We start from the raw sequence: 13,189 nt of genomic DNA, 5'->3' as shown, positions 1-13,189 counted from the left end.
CTCTTTTTTTCTTGGCATGTCCTCAATGAGGTCAGGATATAAGGAGTTAGGGCTCGAACTAGTCGAACCTTTGCAAGACCAGCCTCGCAAATCCCAACAACCTCCCATGGCGAATGAAAAGAAAGACGAGTGGGCAGGAGATCCTATCAAAATCTTACTTGAAGAAGCCCTCGAGCAACAAAGGAACGCGATGATGGACAACTTTGCCGAGATCCTTCAACGGCTACCCAAGGGTGACGCATCTACTTCCGACAGCTACTCTGGAAGCGCCACACCCTTTAAGATACAAGTTAACTTTGACATTCCCATATTTGAGGGTCAGATAGATGCAGACACTGTAGAATAATGGTTGATTATGCTAGAAGGATATTTTCCGTTCATGATTATTTCTAGTCGGGAAAAGATCACTTTTGCACTTCTCAAAGTAGCCCCCCACGTCAAGGACTGGTGGGAAACCTACTGTGAGCAGAAGGATGAAAGTACAAACTCACTTTTTTCAGTGGCACCCACTTGGAACTCGTTCCGGGATGCCATCAAGGAGCAGTACTACCCTGCCGAGAGCTCTGAGGATAAACACATAAAGTGGACAATGCTGTGATAGGGAAGGGACCAAGATGTGTCGGAGTTTACCAATGTTTTTCATACCCTTCGCACTAACTTGGGTATCAAGGATTCTAAGAAGCATTTGGTTCTCAAGTACCGCGGTTGCTTGCACATGCACATCCAGGCCGAGATGGAATTCCTGGACATCATTTCACTTGGCACGACATATCGATATGCCGTCAAGATCGAGAAAAATTTTAAACAGAAGAAGTGAAACTTTGGATCTGTGAATCCGAAGCAAGGGAAAGGTGCCCCCAAACAGCAGAACAAAGGACAAAACCAAGGCGGGGTGACCCAGGACAACCTGCCAAATCCACAAGCAAATAAAAACACCATGAAGCCAAAGAAGGACACGAGAAAGTGGTGTGAGTTCCATAAGAGCTCCACTCACAACAGAAGTGAGTGTCGGGCCAAGCAGTGACTGGTGGCCGAACTAAAGGCTTTGGAATCAGATGCATGTTTCGACTCTGAATCGAAATGCGACAAGGGGAATGACAAAGGGAAGCAGATTATCGATGTGGGGCCCAACGCCACCATTGCCACCACGAAGATCCAGAAGGAGGAACCTGAAGATCCAAAGGAGGAGGAGCGCCTCTTCCACTCCCAGATGTGGGTAAAGGGTTCACGACTACAGTTCATTGTCAACATCGAGAGCCAAAAGATCCTCATTTTGGCAGAGCTCGTGAAGCGGCTGGGCTTACCGAACACAACACATCCACAACCGTACACCATCAGGTGGTTTCACCAAGGACAGGATCTTCGCGTGAGCCAGCAGTGTCGCCTACCATGCAACATCAAGCCCTTCACGGATGAGGTATTGTGTGACGTTTCTCCCCTTGATGTTTGTGATGTATTATTAGGCCAACCATACTTATGGAAGCGACATGTTGTGTATGAATCAAGGCCTCGTTCTATTATTATTACTTTGGGAAATAAGTTGTACAGGATACCGGAGGTAGCACCACCTACCGCCATCTCTTTGGTTACTGCAAAACAATGCAGTAAGCTCATTTCCAAAATTGGGAAATTTGTTTTCCTCATGATACGCCCTCAGGGAAAGAAGAAGACGGTGGCCATGACCTCCAGACAAGGCCCCTCCGCACGACAACAACAGATGGACAAGGTCGTGGAGGAGTACGAGTACATCTTCACCTCCCCCGCAGGGGTGCCTCTGCACTATTAGGTCAAGCACTCCATCGATTTGAATCCAGGTGCGCCACTGCCCAATGGACCAATCTATTGGTGCTCCGTTCTGGAGAATGATGAAATCAAGAGGTAGATTCAGGAGCTGCTACAGAAATGTCACATCCGTCCGAGTTCATCGCTTTGTGGGAGCTCGATCGTGTTCGTACAGAAGAAGGATGGGACTTGGAGTCTCTGTATTGACTATCGGGCACTAAACAAGATCACTGTCCGGAATAGGTACCCGATCCCATGGATTGATAACCTTCTGGACCAACTGAAGGGGGAAAAATATTTCAGCAAGATTGACTTGAAATCAGGATATCACCAGGTACCAATTGAACCCTCCGATGTGTGGAAGACTGCCTTCAAAGCCAAGGAGGGCCTTTTTGAATGGTTGGTTATGCCTTTCGGGTTGACGAATGCTCCTGCAACCTTCATGAAGCTCATGGATGACATATTGCGGCCATTCACCAACTCATTTGTAGTGGTATACTTGGATGATACCATGATATTTAGCCAGAGTTAGGAAGAGCACCTCCACCACATCCGACAGGTTCTCCAAACACTGCGACAACACAAGCTATGTGCCAATTTGGAGAAATGCATTTTTGGCATGACCCAGGTTTAGTATCTGGGATACATTATTGATGAACGAGGGGTGCATGTGGATCCAGCCAAGATCCAAGTCATTCGGGATTGGCCAGCTCCAACCACTCTGACAGAGCTCTGTAGCTTTCTGGGTCTTTCCAATTTCTACCGCAGGTTCATGTTGGGATTCTCTCATATCACTTGGCCCTTGAGTCAAGTCACCAAGGGAGGAGCGAAAGCAAAATTCTTTTGGTCTAAATCTCAACAGAAGGCATTCACAGAGTTGAAACATCGCCTCTGCTTTGCACCAGTGCTCACATTACCAGACTTGCAACAACCATTTGAGATCGAGACAGATGCCTTTGACTATGCTATTAGGGTAGTCCTTACTCAACAGGGGCATCCAGTGGCATATCACAGTGAGACACTTTCAGACATAGTCCGAAAGTATCCCACTTATGAAAAAGAGATGTATTCCATTGTGCAAGCCTGCCGACAATGGAAGCATTACATTTTGGGAAAGGAAACGGTCATCCACACAGACCATCGACCCCTGCAGTTCATATAGATGCAAGGGAAGTTGCAGAATGATCACCATCAGAAGTGGTCCACATACCTGCAACAGTTCCATTTGAATATCAAGTATAAGAAGGGAAACACCAATAATGTTGTAGATTTCCTTAGCCGACAACCGATCATGGCGTTAACCACTGTGATCAACTCTTGTGGGCACGAGAATTCTGATTGGCTACTTTTTTACAATAGCGACCCAGAATTCAGCCACACATACCAGATGCTCTTGGAGGGTCAACAAGTTCCAGATTTTCACTTCCAGGATGCCCTATTATGCCACCTGGGACACCTTTGTGTTCCTTCAAGCTAGCGTGCCAAGATGATTTGGGAAGCACACTACAGTTGGGCCGCTTGGCATTTCGGGGTTGAGAAAACGGTGGCAGTACTGCAGAAGTATTTCTATTGGCCGAATCTTCGACAGGATGTTGGGAAGTACATTAGATCCTACACTACCTGTGCCATTGCCAAATCGACCATCAAGAAGCAAGGCCTCTATACTCCGCTGCCTACCCCTATTCGACTTGGGAAATCCATCTCCATGGATTACATGTCAGGCCTTCCTTCTACTAAGCATGGCAATGACTATGTTTTTGTGGTCGTCGACTGATTCTCGAAGATGGCCATTATGGCTACTTGGAAGAAGAATATCACAGCAGAAGCCACTGCTAAACTCTTCTTTGAATGAGTGTGGGTACACTTTGGGATCCCACAGTCTATCATCTCAGATCGAGACAACAGGTTCCTCAGTATATTTTGGTCCAGTCTTTTTTCAATGCTGGACACTAAGTTCACTAAGTCCACATCTTTCCATCCCCAAACCGATGGCCAGACAGAGGTTGTCAACATGATGATCGTACCCATTCTGCACATGTACAACTCAAAGAATCCACGCACATGGGATGAGAGCCTCCCCTATGTCCAACATAATTATAACCGGGCCCTCCACAGCTCGACTAGCCACAACCCTTTTCAGGTGGGCTTGGGATTCCAACCACTATGTCCCATTGATGTGGCCATGCCATTTGCAGCTACTCAGGCAGATTCAGCTCATGTCCAGTCCGAAAACGATAAGGTAAACAATTTCATTGAGCACATCCAATATATCCGCTAGCAGGTCCACGACATTTTGGAGAAATAAAATGCCAAGTACAAGCAGCGACATGATCAACATTGGGTGCCACACAAGTTTTAGGTGGGTGACAAAGTCTTATTGCATTTGCAAAAGGAACACCTTACTGAAGCCTATTGGAAACTCAGACCACTCTGATATGGTGCTTACACCATTACCAAGGTTGTGGGAGACAATGCATTTGAGCTCAACATTCCCCCATTCCTTAGCGTACACCCAGTGTTCAATGTGGACTGCCTTCGACCATACTTCCCACCATTGCTAGACACATTAGACATTGCATAACAACTCACACCTACAGAGTTAAATCCAGATTGCATGGAACAAGCCACAAATGATCGGATCATGGACACGCAGATCAAGCACACTCACTAGCAGAAGATCCAACTGTATCGAGTTGTCAAAGCAGGCCAACTACTTCACTAGAGCAAGTGGCTCACCAGGGACCAAGTTCAGCAGAAGTTTCCTCATCTCATGGAGGAACTCAACGCAATCGGGACCATTGCTTCCTAAGGGGGGAGGAATGATCCAAGTGGATATTGGTGGCCACCTACCAATTCCACTTGGAACCCCACCATTGTTTCTCTCGGTTTTTCAGTTTCCTTAATTGTAGCACAATTTAGTATTTTTAGCAGTTTTTCAGGTCTTAAACGATGTTTTTTTGCCAATCTACCACTAGCGATTTTATAATAAAATCGTCTTTTCCATCGTAGTCCTCGGAGAGATCTTTCTAGTGGGGTATCATGCGCGTCAAATGGAGATAATATGACCAAGTCGTAACCCCAGGAAGTTGGCTATCCAACTAACCCCAATGAGGCCCATAAACTCTTGGCGTTACATCTCCTTGGGTTAGGGTTTTGGTTGTTTAGGGTTTGCTCTTATTGTTCAATAATAAAAAGGCCCTTGAGCCTCATTGTAACATAATTCAAAGGCATGTAGCCACCACATCTCTTCTCAGAGATACGCTACCATCGCTCGAGCTAATCTTATTTCCATTCTATTTGTAAGCATGTTTCAGTATTTGATATTAATGAAATGAAGTGTTATTTCTACTGCATCTTTGTATTTATGGTAATATCTGTAATTTGTTGTGTTCCTGTTTAAATCCGGATCACATAGAAAATGAAGAAATTAATAAACAAATTCAGGAATTGGTTGATAAAGGCTTCATTCGATCTAGTTCTTCTCCATGTGAATCACTGATCATTTTAGTGCCTAAGAAAGACGGAACTTGGAGAATGTGTGTTGATTTTAGAGCTTTAAATAAAATCACCATAAATAACAGGTATCCTATTCCAAGAATAGATGATTTGCTAGATCAATTAAAGAATGATGTTTACTTTACAAAACTAGATTTAATAAGTGGTTATCATCAGATTCGTATTGCATAGAATGATATATGGAGAATTGCATTTAAGACTAGGCAGGGACTTTATGAATGGTTGGTTATGTTGTTTGGTTTATGCAACACTCCAACAACTTTTATGAGAGTGATGAATGATGTGTTTCGTCCTTTTATTGTTGTCATAGTCTATCTGGATGATATTCTTATTTTCAGTTCAAGTTGGGAAGTTAGAAGTTTCGTAAGTGCAGTTCAGTATTGGAGTAAGTTTGCTTTTCATTTCTATTTTATTGCATCAGCACTTCATGCTTTAACAACTTTTAAAGTCTCCTTTCAGTGGGGAGGAAAACAACAAAAAGAATTTGATACTTTGAAGCAGAAAATTGTAATAGCTCCATCAGACCTTCAACATCCATTTGAAATAGAAAATGATGCTAGTAGGTATGCAATGAGTGCAATTTTATTGCAGAAAGGAAAACCTACTTGTTTTCATTCTGAAGCATTTTCTAAAGAAGTTGCAAATTATCCAACTCATGATAACGATGTATATGCATTAATGGGAAGTGTTAAAAAATGGAAACATTATTTAATGGGCAAAGAAACAATGATTCATACAAATCAATAGCCACTTCAATACCTTCAATCTCAAACTAACTTGCAGCAATCTCGAGATTACAGATGGATGGGTTTTTTGTAGCAGGTCCACTAAGTAATCAAGTATAAGAAAGGTACAACAAACAAAGTAGCTGATATGTTGTCAAGTTCTTCTTTGAATGTTTAAGTTATTCTGCAAAATAGTTCTTTAGCACATGAAAGTTACATTGAATAATATGTTGCATATACTGTTTTCAAAGATGTTTGTGAATCACTAACTCATGGTGCTTAGGTGGAAGAAGTGAATTACCATGTTCATAATAGGTTATTGTACCATCTTGGCAAGTTGTGCATAACACAGGGAGAAAGATCACATGTGATCAGGGAAGCACATTATTCTCATGTTGCAAGGCATTTTTGTGTAGGAAAGATAGTGGCACAACTACAAAGGTTTTTCTATTTGCCTCGGATAAATGAAACAGTTCACAAGTTCAAAATGCGCCATGACAAGCATCGGGTGGATCATCACTTTCAGGTTGGTGATCAAGTATGACTTTACATCAGTAGAGAAAGGATGAAGGTGAAGGTAAAAGGAAGGTCTGCACTTCTAGGCATGGAGATGTCAGGTATCGTCGAGTGAGACTCAAAGGCATGAATCCAAGCAAAGAAAGGTGGATGGAGATAAGAAGGGTGAGGGAGTTGTACCCTCACCTCATGTCTGCTTAAAACCAAACTTTTGGTGGTCCAAAATCTTCCATGGAGAGGAATGATCTAGGAGGATCCTCAATTTGCTCTAAGTTCAAAGGTCTCAGTTTTTCCTGAAAATAGTGCCAAGCTGAAGAGCTCGACATGTGGCAGTAGACAAGTCAACGCATTAAAAAATGTCAAAATTCAGTTTGAGTTTGAAGGTGGATATATATATATTTACAGGTGCATGGTAAGAATATTAAAACAAAAACTATGGTTTACCAACCATATAATTATGGTGCAAATATTCTAAGCTGGGCACAACTTTATAATGGTGCAAATATATTAAAACTATGCAAATGTTGAGCGGAGATTGTATTAAACCTAAAGTATGACGGAGTTTGAACTATATGGTATGTGCAAATATAAAAAGCGGTGCGAAGTCTTATGGTTTAAAACCCATAAACTATGGTATATGGGCGGATATGTATCACGGTGGCGGAGTTAAAGTTTAAACATATGTGACATATTAAACCAAATTCAACATACCGTCGCATATCAAAACCTTGTTACAAACCGCCAGAGGACATTAATGTAACCGCCAACACAGATCACATGCTAAAGATGAGTAGGCTGTTGATGCCACCATGTCATTTTCCACAGGTTGACGCTTGGTTCCACCACCAGAGTATGTTAGAGTCACGGGTCCACATGTCGACACAGTTGGGAAAACTATCGAAGTTGGTGAACGTGTCATGTTAGATATAACAATGTTGCGGAGTATGTGGCGCTGAGATGACATGGTTATGTGAACAGGTCGAGACTGTCGGGGTTAGGTGCCATGGGGCTGTGACCACCGGAGTTGGTTTTATTATATGCAACATATGTCAACATTTGATGCCATGTGGTATCCACTGATTCCGCCGAGGTTATACATTTTACTACATTGGTTATATATTACATAGCGCGAAGACTTTTGTTATACCTTAGTGTTATATGTAAATATTCTATTGCATCATGTAATGTTATTCACCTAAACCAAAAACCCATATTCCATGTATAGCCTAGCCTGGGAGGTCCGAGGGTTTGACCCTGGACCCTGCTCGAGGCATTATAAAAGGATTACATTTTTACCACTGCAGCGGGTGTTGAACAATGTTTTGCATATACCTGCAAATGCTCTTTTGAGTGTATGTTGGCCATCCTTTGGGCCTTTTTGGGAACGGAGAGTGGCATTGGAGAGATGAGATAGAGGTGTTCTTTTTGACAGTGATTAGTAGTGCTTGCGTGTACAATTCAGTTGGTGAAATTCAATGTAAAGAGTTTTTTTGGAGCATTCTTAATATAATGGACGCCTATTGGAAGCCGGCCCTGAGACGTAGTCCAAAAAGGACAAACTCCGTCAACAATGTTTGTTGTGTTTGCGTTTTTTTATTGTTGTTCATTCTTACTTTCAGTTCTCAAAGTTTATGTTTAAAGCATATTAACAATTTAATTTCCCTATTTCATTCACATAAATGAAAACCTTAGTTAATGTTGGTGAAATTGCGCAGATAATCAATCCTGTAGATTTCAAATCAATATTATATTTATGTTTTTTACCAATATATATGATATTTTTTAATTAATTTTCTCATACAAAGTATAATAAATTTATTTTAACTTCAAAATTTGAAATATCCATAGATTTCCATCATAGTGATTTTTTTAACCTTTGCCTAATAACTTCAAAGTTAAAATGATTTATTAAAACAAATTTATATCACTAATTTTGAAATTTCCTTGTACTAATATATAACATAGATTTATATTATTATTTTTGCTGCTATAAGGGATTTACCTTTACCTTTTAACTAGCTTGAATGACAACTCATAAATGATTCAAATATGGAGTTATCAATTAGAGAAGAAATGGGGGTTTCTACAAAAAGATTCAGATGAAACCACCTTTGGAATTAAAGTATGTCTATAAAATGCTTTCCCTTAAAAAAATTAGATTTAAACCTTACCCTTCTTTAAAACCTCTTTCAAACATAGTTTATTTTTATGAGTGAACTTCCATGTACACATTAGATTTAAACCTTACCCTTCTTTAAAACCTCTTTCAAACATAGTTTATTTTTATGAGTGAACTTCCATGTACACATTAGAGTATTTGGAGCATGTCCAGAGTAAACTAGCCTAAATCCATTATAATTCCAGATCGACCCAAATTTTCCATTCCTCAAATGTATCTTTGCACCTTAAAAGCAATTGCTAATAATTAATAACTAAAAACTAATTAAATTAATTAATAACTGAAAAATAATAAATAAAAATTCATATGTGAATTCATAATTTCATATGAAATTGCCACTCACCCATGTGAAAATCCTCCCCTTATTGGAGCATGGAAAAATACTCTTTACAAATAAGTTGACATAACATAGATAATCAAATAATGCATTATTTAACATCCTTCTTAATAATAATGCATGTTTTAAAAACCACTTTTATGACACTTTACATTATTCATGTGTTTATGCACATTTTACTCATATATAATCTAACGTGTTAAGTTTTAATATTTGTACATAATTTATTTAATATAATTTCTCTTAATTCTCTTTTCATTACACACACATATATATATTATTTTTAATTAATTTAATTCAAAATTTCAAATTTAATTAATTCATTTCTATCTTATTAGTTTTATTAATTTTTTTGTTAAGTCTTTTCTCTAGAAATCATATAGGAGAAATTTTTTGCCAAGTGGTTCATCATCTAGATGAAGATGCAAATCATGGCACATGGTTAAATAGAGGGTGATGTAGAGACAAAAAACATATAACAACTAGTTTATGAAAATTAATATTTTAATAATGATTATTAAAATCAAATAATATTCCTATAATAGCTAATATAACTGCTAGTTTAAGAATAATAATATTATAATATTATAATATTATAATAATAATTAAGATAAAACAAAATAAATAATAATAATAATAAAGAAAGATGAAAAAAGTAAACATTAATAAGAAACAAACAATCCATGTCAACCAAAATATAAGAAACAGAGTCAAAAATAGATAAATAGAATAAAAATAAATAAATAAATAAATATGAGTCAAGCCTTATTAATGAGTCAATATCCTATAACAAAAATATAATAATTAGAGGAGACTAAAATTTTCTCCTAGTTGTTAGGTTATTTAATTACTTTTACGAATTATTTCTCTTTGACTTTGTTCTCTTAACGACCCTAATAATGGGTGGAGGGTCCACCCAAACCGTTGGACAAAATCTAAAATCCTACACAATGTTATCTAGAAAATTATCTCAAAAAATCAATATAAGTTTTTGTTGTAAATAATTAAATAAAAAGAAAAGAGAAAATAATAATTAATAAAAAATATGATTTTCGTTTTTTTTAATATTTAACTTAGATTGGCATTGTCTAAACATATTATTTATTATTTTAAATCATTATAAGAATATTGTATTAAATCAAAATTCATTCCTAAATATTTAACTTAGATTGGCATTGTCTAAACATATTATTTATTATTTTAAATCATTATAAGAATATTGTATTAAATCAAAATTCATTCCTAGATCTTGGCTTATACAACTAGTGAGTACAATAAAAGTCCTTCCAGGCCATATATACATGTAAATTTGAGGGTCTTTATCCTCAGTAACTATTAGCCATTTTACTTTACTTTAAAAACCATTTTTTATGATACTTTACTTCCATGTACACATTAGAGTATTTAGAGCATGTTGAGAGTAAACCAGCCTAGATCCATTATAAAACCACTTTTTATGATACTTTATTCCATGTACACATTAGAGTATTTAGAGCATGTTGAGGGTAAACTAGCCTAGATCCATTATAACTCTCGATCTACCCAAAATTTTCATTTCTCTAATGTATCTTTACACCTTTAAAGGCAATTGCTAGTAATTAATAACTCAAAATTAATTAAATTGATTAATAACTCAAAACTAATAAAGAAAAAATTCATATGTGAATTCATCGTAATTAATAACTCAAAACTAATTAAAAAAAAATTCATATTTCACAATTTCATATGAGATTACCACTAGACACATGTGAAAATCCTCTCTTATTAAAACATGGAAAGAAAACTCTTTAGAAATAAGTTAACCTAACATAAGTAATCAAATAATGCATTATTTGACCTATGTCTTAATAATGCAGGTTTTAAAAACTACTTTTTATGATACTTTACATTAGTAATCAAATATTGCATTATTTGACCTATCTCTCAATAATGCATGTTTTAAAAACCATTTTTTAAATGATACTTTACATTATTTATGTTTCTATACACATGTTACTCATATATAATCTAACTTATTAAATTTTAATATTTGTAAATAATTTATTTAATATAACTTCTCTTAATTCTTTTTTCATTACATAATTTACTTTTTAAATTTTTTATGTTTAATTAATTTAATTCAAAATTTCAGATTTAATTAATTCAATTCTTTTTATTAGTTTTATTAATTTCTTTATTTTGACTATTTTCTCTTGGCGATTAGGTTATTTAATTATTTTTACTAATTTTTCTTCTTTGAAAATTATTTCAAAAAATCAATATAAGTTTTCGCTGTAAATAATTAAATAAAAAGAAAAGAGAAAATAATAAATAATAAAAAATATGATTTTTATTAAATATTTAATTTAGATCTAAGTGCCATTGTCTACACATGCCTAGGCATGAATTTTGATTTAATACAATATTCTTATAATGAGTTAAAATAGTAAATAATATGTTTAGACAATGCACGTAGATCTAAGTTAAATATTTAAAAAATCAAAAATCATATATATATATATATATATATATATATTTTCTTTTCTTTTATTAATTCTTTTTCTTTGACTTTGTTCTTTTAAGGACTGTATTATTTATTTAATATTATTTTTTTAACCACTAATTGTTAAGCTACCCTCTATTTAAGACTTCAAAGCACTCGTTTGTAATCATTCAATTCTTTGGCCCTAATGATGGGTGAAGTGTTCACCCAAAATGTTGGAGAAGATCTAAATATTTGCACATAGTGCTATCCCAAAAATTATCTCAAGAAATCAATATAAGTTTTTGCTGTAAATAATTAAATAAAAAGAAAAGAGAAAATAATATTTAATAAAATAAATAAATATGATTTTTGATGTTTTAAATATTTAACTTAGATTTAGGTGACATTCTCTAAACATGCTACTTTTTAGAGTTTTTAGTTAAAATTTGACCAAATCTTAATTTTTGTTGCTAAAAATTGGCTTATGATTGTATATATGGATTCAACACCTTGAAATACCCTTGGGCACTAAGTTGTGGAGAGAGTTTACAACTCAAACTTGGGAATCCAAGAAATGATTTTGGACAAATCAGACCAAAAAATATGTCAAAAAAAACAAACCTCCAAAACGTAGAATAGATAGACTACCACTTTTAGATCGAGGGTGTTGTTTTTCTTTTTTTTTAATATATTATATATTATTTTAAATCATTATAAGAATGTTGTATTAAATCAAATTCGTGCCTAGATCGTGGCTTGTACAACTAGTTAGTACAATGAAAGTGCTTCAAGGCCATACATACTTGTAAATCTCATGATGATCTTTATTCTCAATATATATTAACCATTTTACTATCCTAAAGGACACATGGTCTTTGGAGGTGGAGATTCTCCAAAAGGCCTCTAGATACTGACAAAATTTACATTGCATATTAGATCAACTGTTAAGGAATAATTGCTAGGGAAGAAATACCATTTCTCATTAGGACTCTTGTATTCAAGTTTACACCGTTTACACTTTTATTGGCAAAGATAATTTGTAGCAGAATTGTTCATTCTCAACACATGAAACAAACTAATAGTAGAGAAGGCTAGTTTCAAATTCTTGATTCGATCAATAATGCTTTACAACTTTCAATCCTTAGACAAAGATTCATGAATAAGGTGATGGATAACCAATTCTGAATCTCCCAACACCACCAAATCTTATATGTTTGAGAAAGAGCCATTGCAGTGATCCATATACCCCTACTACATCATTTGCATATTTGCCTACCCCAACTATACTCAATTTCAAATTTTCTAAATTTTATTATTATTTAATTTTACATATTAATTTTATATATAATTAATTATTTTAAATAAAATAATAAATATTAAAAACTACTATTTAATAATTAAAATTAACTCAAACTAATTTATCTATATATAACTGTTTATTATTAAAATTCTTATAAATATAAAAAATAAAATAAAATTATTTTACAAATCACTCAATCCACCACCAAAAAAAACTTCCTTTTACAAACCATACTCAATCAATCCATAAGATGGAGGTTAGTATTGAGTTGGGTGTCCTAGGGTATTTGTGAAAGTTACAAAAAAGGAATAGCCCATTTGTTACTTATTCGTGGAGCGCGTCTAACGTCATCATTATACATTTTTTTTTC

This window comes from Pinus tabuliformis, chromosome 6 (assembly GCF_031772625.1).
Source record: "Pinus tabuliformis cultivar Carrire ecotype Pingquan chromosome 6, CPIR1, whole genome shotgun sequence".
NCBI classification, from domain to species: domain Eukaryota; kingdom Viridiplantae; phylum Streptophyta; class Pinopsida; order Pinales; family Pinaceae; genus Pinus; species Pinus tabuliformis.
Note: the sequence above shows the minus strand (reverse complement) of the source record.